The sequence below is a fragment of the Thermobia domestica genome, chromosome 5 (assembly GCF_964235325.1).
Source record: "Thermobia domestica chromosome 5, izTheDome1.hap1.1, whole genome shotgun sequence".
NCBI classification, from domain to species: domain Eukaryota; kingdom Metazoa; phylum Arthropoda; class Insecta; order Zygentoma; family Lepismatidae; genus Thermobia; species Thermobia domestica.
Window position 1 is genome coordinate 291,925,111 of NC_137458.1, and position 17,952 is coordinate 291,943,062.

Consider the following 17,952-nt stretch of genomic DNA (forward strand, 5'->3'; position numbering starts at 1 on the left):
ATCAACGGTAAAGAGCCTTCCACTGTCGAAAAAAAAAACTTGTCCAATGGCTAAATTTTCCCTGTGGCACCGGGAGGTATCTGGAGAAGAGTAATAGTACTATTTGGAGGAAGTCTTCAAGACAAACGGTATCACTGTAAGCTGTCCAAGAGTGTAGAAGCAGAGCAGACTGTTCTGCACAGAAAGGGAAAAACGCTTCTTTAAACCAACATTTCAACTCTGATTTCCCCATTTTCCCAGATTTAGTTGCAGTGACATTGAGATTGTCAGCCTGAAATATTTGTTCGGAAACTCTGGGACCAAGGGTTCCACTTGACTCTTGAAGCACAACAAATAATTTTGGAAGAAGGGAACCATTCATAGTAATAGTGGGCATTATTGTGTATGAATGCATCAATGCATTAGTCGATTGAGAAACCGATTGTGTGAGTTTTTCTCCCATAAAAGACAAGGTCCGTTTCGATCGCATTTCGTAGACAAAACCACTTTGATCCGTGTTGTAAATCGAAGCAGGAGTATAGCTCACAAATTGTTCCCTGGCTGCTCCACGAACTGTTGTGCGGCTCTGTCTATTTCTTCTTCATCATATGGGTAAGCGCGAGATATGAATTTTGTGATTTTCCTGCTTTTAATTCGGAAATGTTTCTTGAAGCTGTTTGGCCACGCTCAGGATGCGCTGAATTTACACCTGCCAATTACAAGTTCCTTGCCAATATCCAAAGCCCACATTCCGCATCATTGACACTGCGCTTGTTTTGTCGAGCATCTACAAAACGAGAATATAATTTCTCATACATCATTTTTTTAAATATATATATATATTCGATAGGGTTTGCAGACAGAGTTTCCAGCTGTTTTCTCCACGCATATAGTTGCCGCACTGACGTCACTGCACGAAATTTCTGACGAACCCCGGTAACGAACGTCGCTTTTTACCACCGTTATTCAACCAAAATGTTACAGCTCTCTTCTTGTACTTATAGCTAATGTTGTCCTTTTATTTTCTCTCTGGACTTGGGACATAGCTTGAACTACTGGATTTGCAGGGTGATTTGGTAATGTCACTAGACCCGGATTCGAACATCGAACACGGAACCGTACCGCTAAACACTGGGCACAGGAGCTTCACACAGGAAGGAATCACTTGTATACTGTCTTCGTTTTCTATGTCCAGAACTATCTCCGACGAAACACTAGTACCTATACGATGCTTGTCGAGTAATTCAGTGATATGCTGTGTCACCATTTACTCCATAGGATAGCAATCCAAATAGAGCAAACAGCGCGTGAAATAACCATTAATTGAATTTTTCTTCCGAGCGTTAACGAAGAAACAACTTATCACAAATGATACCTTCTTCCACCGCTAACTACACATAGAAGAAAATTCAAGTAATGACCTTAAATTAAGACAAGAAACAGCATCATCGAACATTCAATTAAACACTAAAATTGCATCCGTATCAATACATTGCACCATGCACACATGGCAAAGAACATGAGGCGGAATCTTAAAGACGCAACTATAGCGAATAATACGCAAAAATTGAGTCTAATATTTAATAAACTAACATACTTACATATTCCTTCAGATGGGCATATACATTTATAAACTAATAAAAATGTATTGTTAAGCTAAATTACCTCAGATGAACGTTGATATTAATTTTATAGATTTCAAATCAATTTAGTGGTGCAGCATTGATCACAACCTGTTAGCTTCGTGGTTCCGGGGCTCCAATTGAGATTGCTTCCCGCGGATTCTCTCATGCTCTCGCAGTTTGCGTGGGCTCCACCTACCAGATGACGTAATCACAGGTAAAGCTGTGATTGGCTGCCATTGGTTGCCAAGGCCATAGTCATATCGTCTGCAGGACGTCGCTACCCGTGCGAGTATGCATAGCGCTGTTGTGAATGTAGTAGTCTTTTTAAAATAAAAGGAAAATAAATTGTCTGAACTGGATACGCCAAAAATAATGCACAAATAAGTTTATCACAGCTGCCCCATTTGCTTTTCTTCACAGGTTATTGTTGCTGACACTGAAATCCATTGCTCATGAAAATGACGCAATGCAAACTGGAGAATATTTACTGGGTTCATAACGGAACAGATTTTCACGGAAGGCTTTACCTACAATTACTTATTCATAGCACAGTGTAGCGCGAAATGTCTGAAACAAACCATATGCTTGAAATGTTTGTACTATTGCTATGGGTACTGTATGAATTCGACATGAAGCAGGCTGCCATCTATTGACATATCTAGGAACTAGTTGATTTGAGCTTTGTTAGACGCATGCCTCTATTCCCAGTCAGTTGATAATTAAGAGGTACGAAGTACTGGTTAACGAGAACAATTTAGATCAAACTCACTGAGTAACCTTCTAGATGTATTGTCTCTGCTTACTAAAATTTGAGACAGATCAGAGGAAAATTGCACATACAGCATTTAATATAAGGATTTTGTTCTCAGTGATTTTTGCTAAATTTTCGTATTATTTGGTCTGTCTCCGCTCTTATTCAACCGGTTTGAACCAAATTTTCAGAGTAGTCTTTCAAAAGTATCTAGTTGTGACCACCATAATTTCAAACAAATCACCAGAAAACATATACATGGTGTTTAAACTATTTTGTACTTTTCCAAAGGAATTTTCGTTTTGTCCGGCTTGTATCTCAACAAATTTGGAGCAAATTTGCCGACTAATCTCCTACAAGTGTGAGGTTTTGCTCTACAACATTTGGGACAAAGTGGGAAAATATAGAGGGTGTTTCCTATATTTTTGTATTTTACAAATTGTTGGACAGCTGCTTCATTCGGGAGTTGTGCACATGGAAACACACAATAAATATGCCTGTAAGTTTTTATCAAATTCACGTATCTTAAAACTATTGCTACCATTGTTTTTCTGCTTAAATTCTAGCCCAAAATCATGTATCATATTGCCCTATTCCCATTTACAAAACTTGACCTGCATTCAAGATGGCAGATTTCAAGATGGCTGCCGTCAAGGTTCACCTTACCATACGACTTCCCCTTACGTATAGTATGTACCCACATTGTTGTTATTGACGTCAGGCAGTTTACAAGGGGTGGTACTGAACGTATTGTGCAATTATCGACAGGGATACCCGACATTTCATCTGCCATTTTGGTTAATTCCACTTCAAAAACACAGCTGCTTTTTTTGTGTGGTCTTTCTGTGGGACTTCCTTCCTCTGAGTGAAATTTTACGGTAGGTTTCGATATGAGCTCATTGATACTTCCCTTGTAAGTATATATTTATTTGTTGATATGCTAAGTATTTCATTATATCGATAGGTGTTGCTGCAACAGAGCACGTGACGAGTTTATTGCGAAGTAAAATTTAGGACTGTTTTTGCTCCTGAAAATGGATACCCGATAAATACAAACTTTGAAGCGGTTTTGGTCTACATAATAAGATCAGTAAAACTTTTTATTGGGCAAAATTATTGCATGTTATATATGTCTATTTTTTTCGTTTGTCTTTTGAATTGTTCATGTCCGGTACATTTTTTCGCAGAATTATATATTCCGGGCTGCAGTTATTCCGTTAGACTTACGCAAGTAGCATTCTTTCCCGACATTTCTAAGTGCTTCTTTAGCGTGTCATTCCACTTTCCTCTCTAATCCTAAGTAAAGCCTTAAAATTGTCTTCATCCTTAGACGTCTCTTCTTGCAAATGGCAGAATCTGTGTGGCCCTGTTACGACCAACCTTTGTCTTCCACATAAAATGATAGTATTTATAATTGGACTCAAACCTCTTTTCGATTTCTGCTTTTATGTCAATATGTAACTTGATTTAGTCTTGAGCAGCATCAGTTTCGTGAAATAAATTTGAAGCTTTCTCTGAACATACCTTATAATAGAATATATTTTCGTGCCTAGTGAATTCATTTGTGGCATCCTTCCAGTTCGGAAATTTAGTTTTAATTTAACCAACTTGTTTAGTGGCTGAAAACCAATCGTTTAAAAGAACGCAAATGTGCTGTAGGCAATTATATATATATATATATATATATATATATATATATATATATATATATATATATATATATATATATATATATTAGAGTAAACAAGCTACTGCTAACTTCAAAGCCACCTGGTCTAGAATTTCAAATTTCTTACTATTGTTGTACTACGGTATTGTTTATATATATATTGACGTTTCATTAACATTGCATGTCCCAAGCATAATATCAACAATGTACTGTCGCGCCCACGAACGGTCTCAAGGGGAACTAGACATTCGTGGTCGTCTGGTAGGATTTTCAGTGTTAGGAAATTGTAAGAACACCGCTTCTATCATTTGCATTCAAAGAACAACGAATAGTTTGTTCACGCTCCCAAGTAAGCTCTGGTAGAATCCAAAAATATTGATTTAACGTACACGAGCGCTTAACTAATTTATGGGCGTACTAACAGGGTGTGAAGACAACGACAGAGAACGATAGCCAAGAGCAACAAGTATTTATATACCGCCAGATCATAAATATAGGACAACAAGAATAATTCACATCAGGGCCACCATTTATATTGGCCAGGGTTCGAATCTCACTGTAGCTACCAAATTATGTGTGGGAGTCGGTAACGGTATCAATTCCTTCCGCTTGCCACCAAATTTATGTCTTGGTGGTGGAGGTTGTTATCCACACAATAATGATACTTAAGAGCAAGAGGTAGCCTTGAAAAAGGCTGTTTATATTGGGACTTTAAATCAGTTTGTATCAAAGACGAGCTATGCAGCTCGGGTGGTAGATGATTTATTAGCATACAATTTCAATAGCAATCGAAACAGGGCGCAAAGGCGCGGATGTCCATCTCAAGCAAATAGGCTATCGAATGACCACTCGTCAAGGGGGCAGCGGTAGAGTCCCGTAGCAATACAGATAACTAAAGTGAGGCGCTTTCGTTAGAATGAGGACGAGTTTAGTTAGCACGCAAGAGAATGAATGATTACGAGTATGTTAATATTAGTGTGTAGGCTTCAGCAAGTTGGAATACCACTGCTATCAGCCAGTTTAGAATACTTAACAAGTTTCACATCAGAACACATTATATCGTTACCATTAAACACGAGATTACCGCTCGAATTAAAATAGATCTTGGAAATCAAATATAATTAACAATTCACCAAAAAAGAGGAGCGATTAGAATTCGCTCTGTCAACATTCACACAAACGATATTAAAGCAACTAAAAGATTTCAAAGTAATTTTGAAACTACTTGGGAGGTGATCCCGTTTACAGTTAAGCGACTTGATGGAAAAAGAAATGCAAATGATAGGTACATGAAAATATTAAATAAATAGTGGTAACCCACTTGAGGTCCGTGGTCCTACCTCCAGGCACTCTAAGTCGAGATGGGAAGACTCTGGGGTTACCTCGACGTTGCTGTAGCCATTTTGTACACACCAGGTAGCACAATCACTTAGAAGCATTCAAGAACACTATTGCCATAATTTACTCACTTGTGCTTAGAGCGGCTGAAATACAAGAGCAGGATAGACGGACGATGGTCAGGACTTCGTGTAAGACGATGTCGTCACTGAGCTTCGTACAGGACTAGAAGTCTTCGGAAAATTGGAACTTCGCACAGGCTGGTCTTCTCCTGGATGGGTGATGGAATAGAGGTGGGACGAATGGTAGAACGCAGTTCCCAGAATAGAATTACATCCAACGGGATTTCATTCCACAGGTCATCTGCTTTCTCCAGTAGACTACATCATTGGCACGTCGATGTTGAGGCGTTAATAGAGATCTTAAGAAAGATGATAAAATGTTCGCCAAAAGAAAGTATTGAGAATTTTAAATGACGTAAACAACGCAAGTTCGAGTTAGAAAGAGTTTTATTGGTAGGCTCGAGTAAGTTCGTGGACTTGATACAACACAAGTGATTTCCTACATGAGGTGTTCTAGAGATACGTAAATCAGCATTAGCGTAGGTTAACTAATATTGCATTAGGAAGCGTTCAGGAGCACAAACAGTTAGAGTTAATGAGAGATCTTGAAGAGATCCGTGCAGAGTCAGTTCTCAGATTAGATAGACAGAATCTGATTAGTAGTAACTAAGTTTTTGGATAACTGCATACTCACAATGAGACAAATGGTACTGTCCAGTTGTAGTGAACAAATATGAATGGATTGGCGATAACACACACTGCTCGTCTAAAATGGTGAATCTTAATGAAATGACCGTGGTGGAAGAGTACCGTTCATACGCCGTATGATGAAATTAACAGTCATTGCCGACACAACAAAATATCACAGGTCGGTGAAGGATGTAACAAAGTTTCTCCCGACCGAAGAACGGACTTGAAGTCGGTGTGTCAACGTTCCGGCGTAAGTCTAAGTTAGACTGCGGACAGCATGTCCACGTCTTGAAGTTCGCTGGAGTTCTCCCCCGAAGGGGGCAACGAACACGAAGCTCCCGCCTCTTCGACAGTTAGATTGTAATTCCCCAATTCCTAATTCCCAATTCCCCCGAAGGGAGCAACGAGCACGGAGCTCGTGCTTTTTCGAAAACTAATTTGCAATTCCCCGGAGGGGCAGCAGACGAGAGGTCTGCCCCTCGATGTTCGACATTGTATTCCCTTTTCGAAAAGAGGTGCACTCACTTTTTGTTTGCCCATCTCATTTTCACACGGCACTAGGGTAGGGACATGTGAATACAGGAGTAAACCAGGGTGTTACCTGATTGGATTTTTAATTATCTATAAGACGAATTCGAGTTTCTGCGGCTGCGCAAGCAGGCGGAGGGCGTATCCTAAAAGCTTCCTTTACATGGGAAAATTTGTTTATACAAAACCCTGATAACCTTAGGAGGTTGACATTTGACCTCATGTGTACAAAGAGGCACGTCTGGTTACAGAAAGTACAATTTACTAAGACAGGTTCAATTATACCATGACACGACAGACACATTATATTTCCAATAAAATTTAGAGAGTTTAAAAGTTCAAACTTTACAAGTGCGCTGTAAAAATAATAACTTAAGGACTATGACAGTTTGTATTACGAAAATGTCCAAAAACAGAGTGAGTAATCAAATTTATAATAAAACACTTGTGGTTGTGTTGCGAGGAACTGGGACTTTGTGTCAGAGTTATCGAATATATTGCTGGCTAGTAAAATAACCTTTTTAACCTTTGAGTAAACTAAATTAAATTCAGATTATTCCTGTCGTTTCTATTTATTTAAGGTTGTGAGAACCAAAAGTGAGAATCTGTTTCTTTTCTCCTAAAAAGAAAAATATTATCTTCTCAGACGAGGAAGGTTATAGTTTAACTGCCTCTTGAAGCAGACAGTCAGCTGGCTGAAAGAGGATGGAGTAGACACAATATTTCATCCAAAAAAATAAAGACAGCTGGAAGGAATTGAATCAGCGCGAAGAGAATGCCTAACATCTTTCTGTTCTTTTGCTTTTCCCTGTTTTAAGATTTTAAGAAAAATAAGATTGTATACGTAGTTAGCAAAGGTAATTGTCGTTAATTGTTTAATTAATTGTGGAGTGTGGCAACAATTTTGGCGTCAATTGACATGGCGCTTACGGCACACTACAGTCGACGCCCCTTAAGGAAAAAAAAATAGCTTGCTCCGACAAATTAAACATCTTTTTACTTAGGGCTAATGGCAAAAATTAAATTTCGAAAGTTGGCAACACTTTCATATTGAATAAGTTTACTTTGGGTTGGCAACACTGACTTAACCTATGGTAGGTTGCAGTACTGTTGTATGTTCGAGCAATACTACATACTAAAGCTAATTAAAATTCTAGTAGAACATACCCTAACACGATATAAGAAAACTCATATAAGTATATAGTGACAATCCCATAATAAGAACACAAAACTAAGAATGACACTATTAACTTTAATTTGCTGCCGGCCAGCAGGCTGTACGCTTCTCCATGCCGCGGGAAATTTAAATTATTTTTAATAGTTTGTAGTATATGAAAGAAAAGCTTCTAAAATAGCTTCTATTGCGTACAGAGACATAAAGTAAAAAGCATTTGGTTGCCGAAGGTCCCTGCTATAATTTTGGGGGTCATTTGAGATACTTGGTACAAACCGAGGACCGCCACAGGGCGCCAAAGATCAAAAAATCTAGAAAAAATGCTAAATTTGGGGTGAAAACACCCCCAACCCCCTTGTTTTCAATTTTGTTTGTATGGAATTTTATTGAAAATGTACGTACATGCTTCCGAATGCGAAATCTTTTTGGTTGAGGTCTTAGAATGAAATAGTACTGTTTCTATAAATTATTTTCTGACACCTTGCAAATTCGAAAAAATGTGTAAAATTTGTCATTGCAGCGTATCAGAAAATATTTTTTTCTGACGTTACGAAATGCGACTAAGTTATGAAATCACTTTTATATTCTTAAGGAAAGTCCCTAGTATAATTTTTGGGTCCTTCGACATGCTTGGTACAAACTGAGGCTTGCGCCACGGGGCGCCAAAGATCAAAAATCTAGAAAAAATGCTAAATTTGGGGGCGAAAACACCCCAACCGCTTTCTTTTCAATTTTGTTTGTAAAGAATTTTATTGAAAATGTACGTTAATCCTTCCGAATGCGAAATCTTTTTGGTTTAGGTCTTACAATCAAATAGTATTTTCACTATAAATATTTCTTCTGAAACATTGCACATATCTCCAGTAACAATCCAATGGCTTTTTTTTATTATAGACATTGACAAAGAAGTAAAATTATGCAATATAAATGAAAGTTAGTACTTGTACATACCAACAGCCTGGTCACAGCTTGTGTACAATGCACTCAGTTCCCTTGGTCAGGGTCACGTGTGGGTCACTGTCGCGTGTGGTACACCCCGAAGCATGGATCAACGCACAGGTGAACCTTACACTCCGAGCACACATAATTTGATCTCTTCCTTTTTTTACTATTGGAACAGACCACACAGTCCTTGCATTCGTGAACTTTCTTAGGCCAATGCTTACAATGGGCAGCTTCCAACCTTCGTATTTTTAGAGGTCGAGGTCGACTTATTATGCGCGACGGTCCTGGAACTGGTGGTGTCCCCAGAGCCACCTCTCAATAATCAATGACTTAAGCAATTAAGTTTTCTATGAATCAAATAACAACAATTGACTTGGATGATTTAAGAATTCTTACGCCTCCGTTTTTTTACTACTGTTATACCTTCTTATTAATATTACTAGGAAGAAGAAAGTAACTTCACCAGTTGGAAGAAAACAGATCGTTACTTCGAATGGTTACGGAGGGAAACAAGTATTTCGTTCCGCTTGTTTTTCGTTTTCCTCTTTTTTTCTTCTTTACAGCCGTGGGATGACGGCGAACGCAAAAGGAGAGGCTTTCTGTCCAAAAGATTGAAAACTCCCTATCGCGGTCACTTTTTTTTAATTTTATTTCTAGGTGTGAACCTTCTTTGATCTTGTTTTTATTTATTTACAACTACAACGGGGGGGGGGGGGAGAACAAACTAACAAGATGTTTCTCTGAGTGGTGTTATCTTAGCTTGCAAAGATAGAAACAATAAGTTCTGAAATGAAGTTATACCTAACTCTATTAAATTTGTAAAAAGAATGTATAGTTAAGTTCACGTCTACAAAAGCAAAAAGATAGATTTGTTGTATCTCTATCATACAACTACCTTGTGATTTTCAAATGAATAAAATAAACCTTTTGGATTACGTGTGCAAACTATTCAAAAACACACAACTTAACTTAATTTACTTTGAAACACACTTTACTTAATTTTAACAAAATTTACAGGATTAAATAACCACAATATAACAATTTAAAAGGTAGATTAAATTTTTCGCTGTCACAAGTTGTTACCAAAATTATGTGTGACGCGGGGTATCGCATGTCACCGAGATGCCACCATTTTCTGTCCCGCCCACGAACGATCTCAAAGGAAACTAGACCTTCGTGGTCGACTGGTAGGATTTTCAGTGTTAGGAAATTGTAAGAACACCACTTCTGTCATTTGCATTCAAAGAACAACGAATAGTTTGTTCACGCTCCCAAGTAAGCTCTGGTAGAATCCAAAAATATTGATTTAACGTACACGAGAGCTTAACTAATTTATGGGCGTACTAACAGGGTGTGAAGACACCGACAGAGAACGATAGCTAAGAGATACCGCCAGATCATAAATATAGCACAACAAGAATAATTCACATCAGGGCCACCATTTATATTGGCCAGGGTTCGAATCTCACTGTAGCTACCAAATTATGTGTGGGAGTCGGTGATGGTATCAATCCCTTCCGCATGCCACCCAATTTATGTCTTGGTGGTGGGGGTTGTTATCCACACAATAATGATACTTAAGAGCAAGAGGTAGCCTTGGAAAAGGCTGTTTATATTGGGACTTTAAATCAGTCCGTATCAAAGACGAGCTATGCAACTCGGGTGGTAGATGATTTATTAGCATACAATTTCAATAGCAATCGAATCAGGGCGCAAAGGCGCGTATGTCCATCTCAAGCAAATAGGCTATCGAATGACCACTCGTCAAGGGGACAGCTTTAGGGTCCCGTAGCAATACAGATAACTAAAGTGAGGCGCTTTCGTTAGAATGAGGACGAGTTTAGTTAGCACGCAAGAGAATGAATGATTACGAGTACGTTAATATTACTGTGTAGGCTTCAGCGAGTTGGAATACCACTGCTATCAGCCAGTTTGGACATTCGCTCTGTCAACATTCACACAAACGATATTAAAGCAACTAAAAGGTTTCAAAGTAATTTTGAAACTACTTGGTAGGTGATCCCATTTACAGTTATGCGACTTAATGGAAAAAGAAATGCAAATGATAGGTACATGAAAATATTAAATAAACAGTGGTAACCCACCTGAGGTCCGTGGTCCTACCTCCAGGCACTCCAAGTCGAGATGGGAAGACTCTGGGGTTACCTCGACGTTGCTGTAGCCATTTCGTACACATCAGGTAGCACAATCACTTAAAAGCACTCAAGAACACTATTGCCATAATTTATTCACTTGTGCTTAGAGCGGCTGAAATACAAGAGCAGGATAGACGGACGATGGTCAGGACTTCGTGTAAGACGATGTCGTCACTGAGCTTCGTACAGGACTAGAAGTCTTCGGAAAATTGGAACTTCGCACAGGCTGGTCTTCTCCTGGATGGGTGATGGAATAGAGGTGGGACGAATGGTAGAACGCAGTTCCCAGAATAGAATTACATCCAACGGGATTTCATTCCACAGGTCATCTGCTTTCTCCAGTAGACTACATCATTGGCACGTCGATGTTGATGCGTTAATAGAGATCTTAAGAAAGATGATGAAATGTTCGCCAAAAACAAGTATTGAGAATTTTAAATGACGTAAACGACGCAAGTTCAAGTTAGAAAGAGTTTTATTGGTAGGCTCGAGTAAGTTCGTGGACTTGATACAACACAAGTGATTTCCTACATGAGGTGTTCTAGAGATACGTAAATCAGCATTAGCGTAGGTTAACTAATATTGCATTAGGAAGCGTTCAGGAGCACAAACAGTTAGAGTTAATGAGAGATCTTGAAGAGATCCGTGCAGAGTCAGTTCTCAGATTAGATAGACAGAATCTGATTAGTAGTAACTAAGTTTTTGGATTAACTGCATACTCACAATGAGACAAATGGTACTGTCCAGTTGTAGTGAGCAATTATGAATGGATTGGCGATAACACACACTGCTCGTCTAAAATGGTGAATCTTAATGAAATGACCGTGGTGGAAGAGTACCGTTCATACGCCCTATGATGGAATTAACAGTTACTGCCGACACAACAAAATATCACAGGTCGGTGAAGGATGTAACAAAGTTTCTCCCGACCGAAGAACGGACTTGAAGTCGGTGTGTCAACGTTCCGGCGTAAGTCGAAGTTAGACTGCGGACGGCATGTTCACGTCTTGAAGTTCGCTGGAGTTCTCCCCCGAAGGGGGCAACGAACACGAAGCTCCCGCCACTTCGACAGTTAGATTGTAATTCCCCAATTCCTAATTCCCAATTCCCCCGAAGGGGACAACGAGCACGGAGCTCGTGCCTCTTCGAGAACTAAGTTGGAATTCCCCCGGAGGGTCAGCAGACGAAAGGTTATATTTCCAATAAAATTAGAGAGTTTAAAAGTTCAAACTTTACAAGTACGCTGTAAAAATAATAACTTAAGTACGATGACAGTTTGTATTACGAAAATGTCCAAATACAGTGTGAGTAATCAAATTTATAATAGAACACTTGTGGTTGTGTTGCGAGGAAATGGGACTTAGTGTCAGAGTTATCGAATATATTGCTGGCTAGTAAACTAAATTAAATTCAGATTATTCCTGTCGTTTCTATTTATTTAAGGTTGTGAGAACCAAAAGTGAGAATCTGTTTCTTTTCTCGTAAAAAGAAAAATATTATCTTCTCAGACGAGGAAGGTTATAGTTTAACTGCCTCTTGAAGCAGACAGACAGCTGGCTGAAAGAGGATGGAGTAGACACAATATTTCATCCTAAGGAAAAAATAAAGACAGCTGGAAGGAACTGAATCAGCGCGAAGAGAATGCCTAACATCTTTCTGTTCTTTTGCTTTTCCCTGTTTTAAGATTTTAAGAAAATAAGATTGTATACGTAATTAGCAAAGATAATTGTCGTTAATTGTTTAATTAATTGTGGAGTGTGGCAACAATTTTGGCGCCAGTTACATGGCGCTTACGGCACGCACACTACACTACATCCCCAAGACATAAGTCGTCTCATCAATAGATACCCAAAAATTCTTCCTACACATTTATTCCCTAATTTTTTGAAAGACGTTTGTGTAGCAGACTTTAACGTAACTTTTCCGCAGTGTTGATTCATTTGACACTTGTTCTTTTGTATACTTAGACAAGAAGTTTCTCAAAGAGGATTTCCCAATTTCCAGAAAGGAATATCAGCGTTCATAAATGCCTTATGCAGATCCAGTGAAAAGCGATTGAAGATCAGATCTTACATACAAAGAGTTGAGAGACGATGTTAGCTCACATAATTTTTATCTTTCTAGACACAGCAGATTTATGTTTAGCTCTTAGCGAATGCTGCGAAACGTGACACTTTAACCCAATTCACAGAACTTACAAAGTAATATTGACCCACATATATTAATGAAAAGAGGAAACAGCCGATTTTTACACAGCAGGTCCTCTCTATAGATGGGAATTCTATAACACACAAAGAGTGAAGAAGTGACTTACTGGACTGAGACTCAAATCCGGGACCTTCGGCACACCGTGGCTACAGGAAGTGATTAAGGTTGGTTTAAAGGGACATGTTTTGTCGATAGATGGCACCAGAGTATTCGTATCTCTCCCATGTATTTTTTTATCTTTTACGAAAATTCAAGATTTCTCTTACAAATTTCAACCTACAGACTTCAAATTTTTAAAAAAGGAACTTCATAATTTATCGAAGGCAATAATCCGTGCCGATTCTTTATTTAGAATTTACTTCATTGTTGAAATGAATATCCAAACCTTTAACAATGGAACTGCAGAAAATTCTAAATAAAAAATCGGCACGGATTGTTTGTTCCCTTTAATAGGTTATGAAGTTCCTTGAAATTTACAAAAGAAATTGTACATTTTCGTGAAAGGTAAAAAAATACATGGGAGAGATACGAAGACTATAGTGACATCTATCGGCAAAACTTGTCCCTTTACACTAACCTTAACGCATCGGCACGGTATGCCAGAGGTCCCGGATTCGAATCTCTGTCCAGTCAGTCACTTTTTTACTCTTTGAGTGTTATATAATATTGACTCATGAATTGAAAACACATCCGAATCAAAGTTCTCTCTTCGTTGTGATAATACTAGTCAGTTTGGACTTTGTGTGCAACGAAGAACCTTTTCTAAGCAATTACGCTTTTAAGAAACTAGCATTTTCTCTGTTATAAAAACTTGAATTTTAGAATACCATTTAATTTAAACAATATTTGATAAATTTGATTAACAAGAATACTATAAAATGTAGTTATCATTCTTAAGATGGATTCGTAAAATATGCGAAATTTACTATTATGATCAAGGTGGAGCTTCCTTGTAGTATTCTTAACATTTGTGGCGGAAGGCCCTAGTTACGTTCCTGATGAAAGTACCTGTGGTTAAACTCTAATTCCACGTCGTGTATAATTTAGGTCTGAAAAGGGATGTTAAACTCTATAAGTAACCAACTCTAGAAGTACATTATCTACATGTGTATATAGCATATTCATTTCTTTCTTTGAAGTGATGTAATTTTTCTTTTTATAATTCAAGCACTGCTGCGGTAAGTAGTAGTAATCTTAGTGTGTATATATACACTCTAGTACGGAGGACTGGATGTTTTTTTTTTCTATATAAATAATTTAATTTGTCAGTAGCACTGGCTCTGTTGCAGCTGCGTACGCGGAAAGTAAAATATGATGGAATTAAAAGTTTTAGTGCCATTTTTGTTTATGAGTGTGTGTACCACTTTACATTGAAATACAATAAATACAATTATCTTACTTATGAGAAATAATAGTTACATACTTGGGTTCTGAATAAATAATTTCATATATATATCACAGAATCATAGCACTGTAATCGATTATTTTAGTTCTGGTTGTGTTTGATTGTTAATGTGTGTGTTTTACAATTATAAATGTCTAATATCATTGAAGTTGTTTAATATTATTAAAGAAACTATGCTAGAACGTTTTCATAATCTAATGGTAATGCAAAAGAAATGTCTTTCTGTGATGCATCAATGCAATATCTGGTTATTTAAGATGTAAGAAACAGACCTTGACTTCTATCAATTTATTTGTCATACACTACAACAGTACATTGCTAGTAGGTAAAAGTAGTACTAAACAAAAGTAAATAGTATTTTCATAACACACTTGCCTTTTTGTAATCTTCATAGTTCTTTGAAAATCAGTTACAAGCCATCTGATACAGGCTTAGATCGTAGAGAAATAACATGAAGAGATATGATGTCATGTCAAACTTAGGTAAAGCATTCGATATATGTTACTTTGGGGAAAAAAAGTAAACAAACAACATCAATATGAGGTAGGAAATAAAGATTGCGGCGTAAGTTGTGGATCTCAAGGTCATAATACAGTTGAGATGGCGCTCGAAATCCTAAATCCTATCATGCCCAGACTTTTTAATAGACCACAAAATTCTCACAATATTATTTTCAGGTTTAACGAGAAGAAAATATATTCAAAGATGAGACACGTAGCAATCGATAGATTATATCATCATCATCGTAGGTATTCTGCCATTATTGGCAGGTCACTTGCTGCAACTGAGAATCTTCCATTCTCCACGGTTTTCCACTAACCTCTTCGTCTTCATGTACGATTTTTCTGTTTTGATGTCGTCCATCAATTGTAGTCTCCTTCGCCCTCTTTTCCCTGTCACCATACTCACTAGCACGTCCCTCATGATAACATTCCTTCTTAGCCAATGTCCCAACCAGTTTATCTTCCTCTTCTTAATAATATATACAATTGTTCTTTTCTCCCCAACTTTTTCTAACACCCTCTCATTCGTTCCCCGCGTAACTCAACTAGTTATCTTTCCACACCCACATTTCGTAAGTTTCTAACCATTTTTGCGTAATGTCCACGTTTCTGCCCCATATAACACAATACAATACTCCACACGAAGCATTTTATGAGTCTTTTTCTCAACTCTTTATTCAGGGTCCCACAAAATAGACTTTTCTTCCTCCTAAAGGTTTCTTTCGCCGTTCCTATTCTTGTTTTTGTTTCACGTTCGCACTTCATATCATCACTAATAATACTACCCAGATATCGAAAACTAGTCAGCTGCTCTATTTTCTCCTCTCCTACTTCTATATTTGATACCGACCACTTCAGAAATCTGACATTGTTTCCATTTATTTATTTGCAATTTTCATTGTTATTAAATAGTTCGTTTGTGTGTACTCTGTTCTTACAACAGGAGATACAATTGGAAACCAAATTACGCTATTGGACAACTAAGGACAACTCAGAAAATGTATCTACCTAGTTATTTATCTTTAAGATGTTGACTAGCGTATGCCTCAGCATGCAGTGGGCATTCCTCGTTCCACTTCTTGTCAGCTTTAGACGCACCAATGGATCCAGCAACACTTTTCAAGGAAAGCAATAACGTTGAATGTATTGATCTATGATGTGCTGAGAAAGTAACTCCTCTTCTCATTTTTTCATTCTGTTATTGCCTTCCGTTTCTTTATCATCATCATCTCCTCTCTGGAGCATTATGGTATGAAATCAAAGTGCTGAAAGTTACACTTTATGTACAACAGCTTCCGTCACCTGAGTTACTACTTTTCTCATGAACCTTCTCATTAGTTTCAGATGGATTTCTTGATTTTGGAACCGTTTCCTGTTAGAATTCGACTCATTTGAACTTTTTTTTTTTCACTTGGACTATTTCTGTAACTCGTGTGGTATTCCGAACAGTTCTTAACTCTTCTTGTAAACTGGGCTTCACATGCAGCCAAGTGCCAGCAAGAAGAAAATCTAGATGAAGTTCAGAATATTACAATTACAACATGTATATTAGGAAACAAACCATGTTCTCGAAAAACGAGTATGCAATGAAGGGCATAGTAGGATTAATTGAGGACGACTAACAGAAAATGATATCAAACTATGTTTTGTCGAGCGACGTAAAATATAAGTGAAATAGTAACATAATAATTCCAACTTAGAAATAATGAACTCATTAATATTTGTTGTATAATGGTACAGCTTATATGCTAGTAGTACATAGTATTTTTTTTTAAGAAATCTGGTGTTCTTTTTGTTTCTTCCTCAAAAAACTACTTTGTAGTATTTTCTTTATTAAGTGATGAAAATGTTAAAGAAAACTACCTAATTAATTGTGCTGTTTTTCCAGTCTTGATGAATAACTAATAACTGTGTGCTAAAAATAAAAATAAAGTACGTAGATTTATTTACCACTGCAACTCACGATAAGTCAACACATTAACACACTGTAGATGTACGAAAGTAGTTGTTAGTGGTATCTGCGATAAGCGCCTATGACAAATCTTTTTTTTTTTTTTTTTTTAAAAAAAAAAAACAAGGCACGTTTCGTCAAAATGAAGTACAATCTCAGCGTTGCAAGAAAGAAAATTATATCGATGATAGTTACCAAATAGTACAAGATTAGTCAAGTGTTAATTTCTCAAAGAACTAGTTCTCAAAGTTAATTTTATCGTATTTCGACTTTATACTTGATCGTTTTAGAATGTATCAATCTTCCTTTGAATGGAAGTTAGGTGGTATCTTTGAATAATTTAAAAAAAAAAAAAAGTTTATATTTTCGTACAGATTCATTGTATTCATTTGTGTGACACCAATGTAAACCATGTAAATATTAAGTTAAGCGTCTGGGTAAATAAAAAAGAATTTTTGAAAAAATAACTTTTTGTTGTATTTCTCACAATTTTGTTTTCCCCTTGATTCTAAAATGTTGTTGAGCAGCTCAAAAATGAATCTTTCTCACAAACAAAAGTGACAGCTTGATAAATTTTGAACCGTCAAATGGAAACTTGATTAATTTTTGTTAATTTCTTTTAGTTTTTATATTATACGAATTATCCAAAGGCTTGACTGATAAGAAAATTTCCAACGAATTCAAATAGTGAAACTTGACAAACACAAAAACTTAATAAATAAAAACTATCTTTTTTTTTTATAGTTTTTATTTATTAAGTTTTTGTGTTTGTCAAGTTTCACTATTGGTAGATGTGGTAAATTTATATTTTTAAAAAAAGTAGAATACTTGAACACAAACTTAATAGAACAAACAATAGTAAACAAGTAAACATTTCATGGTGTAACTTTATGTTTAAAAATTTGCTTTTTTACATGAATCAATTTGATTAGACCCAGGATAATCGTATAGAATCAATTTGTGTGTTA

At 37.0% G+C, this 17,952-nt stretch overlaps 1 protein-coding gene across 1 annotated transcript in view; it reads left to right on the forward strand.

Annotated features, from left to right (window-relative positions):
- The window catches only part of LOC145686692 (uncharacterized), a 119,306-nt gene extending 102,223 nt beyond the window's left edge, over nt 1-17,083 (forward strand). Inside the window, exon 8 of the transcript XR_014131639.1 lies at nt 7,224-17,083. The gene's annotated coding sequence lies outside the window, so the exon portion shown is untranslated. The remainder of the gene's footprint in view (nt 1-7,223) is intronic.
- Nucleotides 17,084-17,952: the final 869 nt, after the last annotated feature.